We start from the raw sequence: 9,962 nt of genomic DNA, 5'->3' as shown, positions 1-9,962 counted from the left end.
AAATGTATAGTTATGATTGTAATATTTAGCTAACAGAAAAATAAGGTTTATACAAATAAATATAATTTTTCTTTTCACATTCATGAAAGACGAAAATGTTATTTCTATATGTAAAAATTATAGGATTCACATAACATTTGATAAAATAAATCACAAATGTCACAAATGTTCTCGACACACGCTTCGAAGCCTTGCTATCAGGCGTAATCACCGTGTCTTTTTGTTTGTTTGTTCTTGTCGTCATAATTAACACACACACACACACACACACACACACACACACACACACACACTTACTTCTTACTACAAATTGAGATAAAAAAAAAGAGTTATATAATAATTGTAACCAAAACATATTGGCTACATGACTACAGTTGTATTAATACACTAGGAAAGCTTCTAAAATATTTCTTCATAATTTCCCCCCCATTATTTATATAATAAAGAGATTTAAGAATTTATTTTAATTAAATTTCAAAGTGGGGGTAGGATGGAATAGGCTACCGTTTGAAATCTTTGCTTATGATTTAAAAATTTGCCATAAAAAAAATAAAATAAAATAACAATGTAGTTCCAGGACTACGGAAGAGGATTAGGGCCAGGCAATAATAAAAAAAATTAAACCATCTCGAGATTAAAGTCATTATAATGCGAGATTAAACTCGTTAAATTTCGAGAAAAAAAGTCGAAATACAATCTTGAGAATAAACTCATTAAATATCGAGAATAAAGTCGTTGTGTTTCGAGAAAAAAACTTGTTAAATTTCGAGAAAAAAAGTCGAAATACAATCTCGAGAATAAACTCATTAAATATCGAGAATTAAGTCGTTGTGTTGCGAGAAAAAACTCATTGAATTTCGAGAAAAAAACTCGAAATACAATCTTGAGAATAAACTCATTAAATTTCGAGAATAAAGTCATTGTGTTTCGAGAAAAAAAGTCGAAATGAAATGTAAGTAAGTAAGTAAGTAAAATTTATTTATACAGCGCCTTTCACAGACACAATGGGTCACAAGGCGCTTTACAATAGACAATAAAACATAATAAAACACTTTGAAATCAATTAAAACAGATAAAATTAACAACATCTACAACATAGATCATCCAAAGGCTAACTTAAACAAGTGAGTCTTCACTTGTCTCTTGAAATTGTAGAGAATAACGCATTCAATCAGTGTTCATTGCATACTGATATCAACCGCATCGAGGTTTCGTGGTTTCCCAGGATACCACAAGACGCATTATTAATCGTTGTTGGTTGTGTACGCCTCCATCCACAGAATGTAAGCATCAACAGATCAACAAATTGAGCATCAACAAATAATGCGTTTTATGGTATCCTGGGAAACCTCGATGAATTTCATGTTGGACAAAAGCGAGTACATCGCGCAAATTGGACTGTTTTTTCTTCTAAAAACACCTAACCGACCTAGATCATGTTCTATTCTTTGTTACTGCAAGCAAGTCAAAAATATAGATTGACTAAGTGTTCTAACTCTGCCATGTCCTCTATCAGTAGGGAGTTTATTCTCACAATTACTTCGACTTTTTTTCTCGAAATTTAACGAGTTTTTTTCTAGAAACACAACGACTTTATTCTCGCTATTTAATGAGTTTATACTCGAGATTGTATTTCGACTTTTTTCTCGAAATTTAACGAGTTTTTTTTCTCGAAACACAACGACTTTATTCTCAATATTTAATGAGTTTATTCTCAAGATTGTATTTTGACTTTTTTCTCGAAATTTAACAAGTTTTTTCTCGCAACACAACGACTTTATTCTCGATATTTAATGAGTTTATTCTCAAGATTGTATTTCGACTTTTTTTCTCGAAACTTAACGAGTTTAATCTCGCATTATGATGACTTTAATCTCGAGATGGTTTTATTTTTTTATTATTGCCTGGCCCTAATCCTCTTCCGTACAGGGCAACCAAAAAACATGTAGAATTTTTTTTTTTTCAACAAGAAAAAAATTTGTCTGAATATTTAGAAATATTAGGATTGACCGTATGTTTTTTTTTTTTTTTTTTTATGTATTTACTTTACCTTATTGGAAATTACCCAATATTACCCAGGTAAAAGCCAGACAATTGTTTTTCATACTCATAAATGAGTTATTTTTAATGATCAAAAAATGCCATTATTTTATATGAACAAGTTAATAATTGTATTTAATTGACTAAATATTTTAGTTTTCTTGTATATGTTTAAAATTAAAAGAATTGCGATTCACAGTCACCGCGCTGTATTTATAGTCTACTGGAATCCCAGATTTTACTTTCGGGAAGTATGACCAACATAAGAATTTTCACCGGAAAATGTCGTCTGAACAAGTAACACCTACTTTTGTTCTGAACTAAGGGGGAAAAAGCATTGCAGTAAATCGCGCTGATTAAATCTAACGATCCGAAGTCTTTTGCGTTTTACAGCGGGTGAATCTCCAGTTGTCGCTGTGTGATTGTCGTTTGAACCTTTCTGGATCCGCCATCAAATTGATACGTTTAATTATATCAAGTGCTGTGAGAAACAGCTATAAATCTCCACCTCAAACATCCTCACACACGCAATATAGCCGACTAGCCGAAACTCTTTTTTGTGTGTATGTGCAGTAATGATGCAAAGACATGAGTTCAAAATCCACCAGCCTATCACTGGAATTAAAATCATAAGCTTACCGGTTTGAATCGAGCTAAGGTAAGGAGATAGTTTTGAACAGTGGCTGGTTATGTACTTGCTCAAATTATTTTTTATAATTTTTAACCCAAAAAAGTTACGGACTGCAGCTTTAAGAACAACGTAGGTCGTCACTATCCCGATGACGTCACCGCTCGCGCCGTCTCTCTTCAGTCATTCAGTTTCAGCGTCGAGTCTTCTGAGGAGAGGAGAGCAGTTCACGGTATTTCTCATATTTACACACCATCAAACACACTTTTTACAGTTTATTTAAGCGACAGACTCATTTCTGTGTTGTTTTCATCGATCACAGCGACACTTGTGCGTCTTTTCTGGCGTCTTCTCACTGAAATAAACATGTAGTGCAGCAGCAGCGAGCATGAGGAGAATATGTTGAGTTCATTCAGACCTGAGCGAGTTTGTGTTCGTTTGTGTGATTGTCTCGATGTTTGGAGTGAGAACTGTTTCTGAATGGTTAACTGGTTAACACTTGTTTTACAAAGTGTTAAATATGACTTATTTTTAACTTAGTTAGATAAAACAAAATAATTAGGAGTCAAAAATAGTGCAACAATTAAAATAAAGTGCATATTCACTAAAATGTCTTAAAATATTTAATTAAAACACATTAATGCATTAAACATTCTAAACCACTGTTTCGTTTACCTTGTTGCACAGACGACCAACACAGATGCTTGGTTTCCACACACCATGTGTGTTCTTTTATTCTCCTTTATGAACAGTTGTACTTGCACTACCTATCACATTAGTGCCCTCTAGTGGCACTCATCAGTACATCTTCCTTTTTTTTTTATTTTTTTATTTTTTATTCCAGTGTAACAGTCAAATAATAAAATAAACAAACTTATTTCAGAAAACTTTCTTTTCTTTCTTTTCTTTTTTTTTTTTTTTTTCTCACAACATTAGAACTATTTAACAATGTCACATATCAACGCTCAACACTCTTCAATAAGTCTTCTGGGCTTAACAATTATTCTCCTTGGCCTCTCTGGTTTTTCTGCATTCAGAGATGACAATAGCGTACTATCTGCGAAGCTTTTCCTCGGGAAACTCTTCTGCCCAACATCTCTCTCATTGCAATTTTCTTTTGAAGCCAAAGAATTGCTCCCCTCATCCACATTGAATTCTGTTTTGGGAATTTTCAGCAAATCCCTCCTATTTCTGCGAAGAGTATTACCATACTCTGTGAACACTTCGTAAGATCTAGGCGTGATCTCTTTCAGAACTTTTGCTTTTGGTCCCCATTTACCGTCACATCTTACTCGCACCAAATCTTTACATTCCAGTGGGCGCAAAGGTTTTGCAGTTTTGTTGTAGGTGATCTCAGAGCTGCATTTTCTTGGCACAGATTGGTCTTTGCTTTGTAGCAAATGTTCAGCTGAGGGTAACTTTGTTCTCAGCTTCCTACCCATCAGTAGTTCTGCTGGAGATTTCCCATCTTCTAAAAGTGTTGACCTGTAGTTCAGGATAGCAAGGTGAGGATCCTCCCCAGCTTCAGCTGCTTTCTTCAGCAGACGTTTCACAATCTGCACCGCCTTTTCGGCTAACCCATTTGACTGTGGGTAATATGGACTTGATGTTATGTGCTCGAATCCATACTGCTTTGCGAACTCTTTGAATGACAGTCCACTGAATTGAGGTCCGTTGTCACTGACTAAAGTGACCGGGATTCCATGTCTCGCAAAAATTGTTTTCAAATGCGAGATCACATGCTTTGCGGAGGTCTCTGTCAACAACGCAAACTCTGGATAGTTGGAGTAGTAATCCATGACAACTATATAATCTTTCCCATTCAGTTGGAACAAATCAGCTCCCACTTTCCTCCAAGGCTCGCATGGTTTAAAGTGAGGTAGCAGTGGCTCTTTTTGCTGTTTGTATCGATGTTGCTGACAAATCTCACAGCGTTGCACCCGTGTTTCTACATCCCTATTCATATAGGGCCAGTACATTACGTCTCGGGCACGTCGTTTGCATTTTTCGATGCGCATATGACCTTCATGTACGAGTTCTGTCATTTGTTGTCTCATCGTACTAGGGACTACTATCCTACTTCCTTTCAGAAGGACTCCATCAATGATAGAAAGCTCATCCCTGAAATGCTGATACGGGCTTGGTAGCGTCTCGTCTTCCGGTGAGTTGATTTTACAAATCACTTCTTGCAATATGCTGTCATTTGCTGTTGCATCTGCAAACTCCACCCATTTCTGTTTGGACACAGGTATCTGGCCCACAGCACAATCCACATGAATTTGTACATCATTTTCCATGCTACTTTTACCGGTGTGTTGCAGGCTGGCTCTGCTAAGAGCATCAGCCACTATCAAAAGTTTACCTGGAGTAAACTCAAATGTCAAATGGTACTTCTGCAAACGCAACAGAAGACGTTGGATGCGTGGTGGTGCATCACCCAGGGCCTTGGTTGATATTGCGATCAGAGGTTTGTGGTCAGTCTCCACCATCACTTCCCTGCCATACACATACTCATGAAACTTCTCGCAGCCGAAAACTACGCCTAATGTCTCTTTTTCAATCTGTGCGTAATTTCTCTCTGCTGCTGTCATTGTGCGTGATGCGTAAGCAATAGGAAACCACTGTGTCCCATGTTTTTGGAGTAATACTGCTCCAAGTCCATCTTTCGATGCATCGGTCGACACTTTGACCGGTTTTTCTGGGTCATAGAATTTCAGCACTGGCTCTTTGATGAGGCTGTTCTTAAGCATTTCCCATTCTCGTGCATGTTGGTGCTCCCATTGCCATTCACTCTTTTTCTCCAGCAAACTACGCATTGCTGTTGTGTTGGCAGAAAGGTTAGGTATAAATTTACTCATGTAATTGACTAACCCCAATGCTCTCTGTAACTCTGTTTTGTCTTTGGGTGCTGGCATGTCAACTACAGCTCGTGTTTTTTCTGGGTCTGGCTGTATTCCTGCTGTGGATAGCTTATCTCCGAGGTAAGTGATCTCAGTCACTCCAAACTCACATTTTTGTCTGTTTAGTTTCAGTCCTGACTTCTGTGCTTTTTTTAACACTTCATGGAGTCTTTTGTCATGTTCATTTTGCGTTTTTCCCCATATTATTATGTCGTCCAGAAAAACTCCCACACCTTCCATGTCATCAAACAGCTGTTGCACTGTTCTATGAAATACCTCTGGTGCTGAACAGATACCAAAAGGTAAGCGAAGGAAACAGTGCCGCCCGAAGGGTGTGTTGAAAGTACACAGTTTAGCACTTTCTTCATCTAGGACAATTTGGTAAAATCCTGATGATGCGTCGAGTTTGGAGAAATAACGTGCACCAGACATTGTACTTGTTATGTCAGTCTTTGTTGGCAACTTGTAATGCTCTCTTTTGATCCACTTGTTTAAATCTCTAGGATCTATACAAAGTCTGAGATCTCCATTTTTTCCCCACAATTACCAGGGAATTTACCCACTCTGTTGGTTCCTCTATTTTTCTTATTATATCCTTTTCCATCAAGGATTGCAATTCAGATCTCAGCCTTTCTTTGAGAGCTACTGGCACCTTTCTGGCTGGATGTATGACTGCTTGAGGATTTTCCTTCAGCTGTATTTTGTGTTTGCCTGGTAAACAGCCTACTCCATCAAACACATCTTGGTACTGTTTAACTATCTCTTTAACAGTAGTTACCATCTCATTCTGTTTCTCAGCTGTGTCACTCTGCGTAACTGCTTTACTGTTGATCACATGAACTCTCTTTATGAGCCCCAAATTTTCACAGGCCTTCAGCCCAAGTATAGGCTGTCTGTTACCCTCTACCAGTACACACATTACATTCACAGTCTGTCCTGTTTTTGCTGTAAGTGTGATCCTACACACCCCTTTTGTGGGAATCGGCTCATCATTGTAAGTTCGTATATTTATCTTTTTGTTTTGAACTTTTGGCTTTTTCCTCAATCTGTAGAAATCTTTTGTTGGCAGAAGGTTCACCTGTGCGCCGGTGTCCAGTTTAAAGGGTACAGTAACTCCATTGACATCTAGATGAGCTATCCACTCATCCTTGGTGCTCACTTCATCCAACACAGCCTCTACAAAGAACTGCTCGTCCTCATCGCTGTCACTGGTATCTTTAGCTACTACACGAACTTTCTTTTTAGTCAAGCAGCATCTTGCAAAATGATTTTTCCCCCCACACTTGGGACAGTCTTTGCCATAAGCTGGGCATTTCTGCGGTGCATGGTTGGTACCACATCTGTTACAGTCCTTACTCTCTTTTCGTCTCGGTTTGCAGTGTTTTTCTTTAACAGTTCTTTTTGCGCGTTCATGCACGGCATCCATTGCTGCTGCAGACTCACTTCCCGCGTCGAATGATTTGAGTTGCACGTTCGCTCTCTCTGACGCTTGGCAGATGCGAATTGCTTTATCCAAAGTCAAATCAGTCTCTCCGAGTAACTGTCTTCTTACTTTCTTATCCAGAATGCCAATGACTATTTGATCCCTGATCATCGAATCAGACAAACTCTCAAAGTTGCACGATTGGCTTTTCAGACGTAAATCTGTCACGTACTGTTCTATAGTCTCTCCTTCTTTCTGCATCCGATTACGGAAAACATAGCGTTCGTACGTTTCATTTTTCTTTGGTGTACAATAGTCTTCAAACTTTGTCATAACAACATCGTACTTATCTTTCTCCTCCTCAGAGAACTGGAACGTGTTGTAGACATCTATCGCGGATCGGCCCGCCACCGTGAGAAGCAGTGCAATCTTCCTGCGGTCATCATCCCTCTCCAGCCCCGTCGCTAACAGGTACAGCTCAAAGCTCTGTTTGAAGGATTTCCAGTTTGCATGGACATTTCCGCTCAGATTCAGCTCGTTTGGCTGCCGAATGCTATTTACACTCATTTTATAACTATTAATCGATTTCTCCTGGTACCATGTTTCGTTTACCTTGTTGCACAGACGACCAACACAGATGCTTGGTTTCCACACACCATGTGTGTTCTTTTATTCTCCTTTATGAACAGTTGTACTTGCACTACCTATCACATTAGTGCCCTCTAGTGGCACTCATCAGTACAACCACCTGAATACAAATAATTTCTACTTCAATTTAGTAGTACTTCCAGCTGCATCTTTTATTTATAACAACTGCATTTATATCAACTATAGGCAAAATACATTTTCAAAGTGTAATGTTTTCGAATGGAGAACATAAATAAATGACAGGAGAGTCTATTAACTTTCCATAAATATAAGCATTCATTTTAAACAACCATTTTAAAAGGTTTATGTGTTGTTTAATAGGCTAAAGAGAGAAGAGAGTGGAATATGCTGTAATATGCATACATTATTCATGATTTTCAGAATTATTCATGTTTTCTTCTGTCTAGATTGTAAAGAACCAACTAGCGAAATAAATATTATATAGTAGAGATAATATAATATAGGGATTTTTAAACAAGTGTATTGTGTACGGTGGCCATGCTGGATCATTCCTGATCATCAACCCGTTGAGTGAACGGCACTATGAATGTGACTTCATGAGACTAATGATGAGACAACACACAGAGAGAATTAAATTCAGCGTTTTTATTTCCAACATGCACTCATTGGCTGTTTTAAATTTTTACTTTATTGCCAGGTAGAACCCATTACCGGTCGATCTCTACAAGTGATATCACTTCCTGGCTGTCACAATTTTAAGAAATGCTTTTTTTGTTTAGTAACAGGGTTGATTGAAACATGTAGGACACAGATAATTTTCAAAAATAGTTAATTTAAAACTAGTTAAAGCCACGGTCAGTCTAGACTTTCATCATGTGAAATTTCTACTTCTTTCATTTCAGACCTGATGGAAGTGAGTGAGGAGAGTGAAGAACTGAGTGAAGTGGAGGAGGAACATCATGTCAAACCTGGAGAAAAACCTTTGAATCACTCAAAGACTAAAAAGACATTTTTAAAGATAAGAAGAGCCAAGAAATCTTTCACCTGCACTCAGTGTGGAAAGAGTCTCACAACCAAATGTAATCTTGAGATTCACATGAGAATTCACACTGGAGAGAAGCCGTTCTCATGTGATCAGTGCGGGAAGAGTTTCTCAATCAAACAACATCTTAAGATTCACATGAGGATCCACACCGGAGAGAGCCCGTTCACATGTGATCAGTGCGGGTCAAGCTTTACACAAAAAACACACCTAAAGTGTCACAAGATGATCCACACCGGAGAGAAGCTGTTCTCATGTGATCAATGCGGCAAAACATTTCTTAGGGCATCACACCTGAAGACACACCTGACAGTTCATACGAAGGAGAAGCCACATTCATGTTCTGTGTGTGGAAAGAGTTTTTCACTGCTGCAATATTTACATGGACATCAGAAAACACACACTGGTGTGAAAGAGTACATGTGCTTTGAGTGTGAGAAGACTTTTACTACAGCGGCCAGTTTAAAACTCCACCAGAAAATTCACACTGGAGAAAAACCTTACAAGTGTTCACACTGCGACAAGAGATTTAGTCGGTCAGGAAATCTGAAAACACATGAGAGGATCCACAGTAGAGAGAAGCCGCACTCGTGTGATCAGTGTGGAACGAGTTTCTCATTTAAAAGTCTCCTGAAGCGACACATGAAGACCCATACAGTGGAGAAACCACATCACCGCGATCCGTGTGGAGAAAGGTCTCTCCTGCGCAAGTTAGTTTCCTAACAGCCATGATGTGCAACAGGACATTTAGGTGGTTGCTTGCTCTCTGCTTCACTTCTTTTTTACATTATTATGAGATATGGGCCCTATCATTCACCCGGAGCAATACAGCGCCAGGTGTGACAAGTGTTGTTTGCTAGTTTCAGCCCGACGCAGTTTTCATTTTCACGTCCTGCGCCACGTTGTTAAAATAGCAAATGCATTTACTCCATCTGTGCACCCATGGGCTGCTGGTCAGAGAACAAAGTGTGTTCAGGCGCATTTTTGGAGCGTTGCTATTTTGAGGAAACTGACGTAGATTGAGCCATTGACCGAGTGAAACCTGGTCTAAAGTCAATGGTGCAAATTTATTTTTTGTTAATTAAAGAGCGAGTTAGTAATGTGCGCCTATAGGCGGGTCTACAACGCGTATGAACTCTGCTTATTACACACACTCTGCTTATTACACACACTCTGCTTATTACACACTTTCTGCTTACATGGGCGTCAGTTTGGTTTGAAATGTGCTGGGGACAGAGGGATTCGGTAGTGCATTTTCAGAAGTGCTGGGTACAATGACGCATTATTATTACTTTTTCTCTTTCGCGCAGGTCATGTTTT

At 38.6% G+C, this 9,962-nt stretch overlaps 1 long non-coding RNA gene across 1 annotated transcript; it reads left to right on the top strand.

Moving 5' to 3' along the window:
- Positions 1 to 2,834: 2,834 nt before the first annotated feature.
- Positions 2,835 to 9,762, top strand: LOC307001151. The gene is made up of 3 exons (XR_013798178.1): positions 2,835 to 2,900; positions 7,357 to 7,462; positions 8,503 to 9,762. It is a non-coding gene; the product is annotated as an uncharacterized lncRNA (long non-coding RNA).
- The last annotated feature ends 200 nt before the right edge of the window (positions 9,763 to 9,962 follow it).

This window comes from Phoxinus phoxinus, assembly GCF_949152265.1.
Source record: "Phoxinus phoxinus genome assembly, chromosome: 1".
Classification (NCBI taxonomy): Eukaryota; Metazoa; Chordata; class Actinopteri; order Cypriniformes; family Leuciscidae; genus Phoxinus; species Phoxinus phoxinus.
The sequence above is the reverse complement of the archived record's forward strand: the minus strand, read 5'-3'. Positions and strand labels throughout refer to the sequence as shown.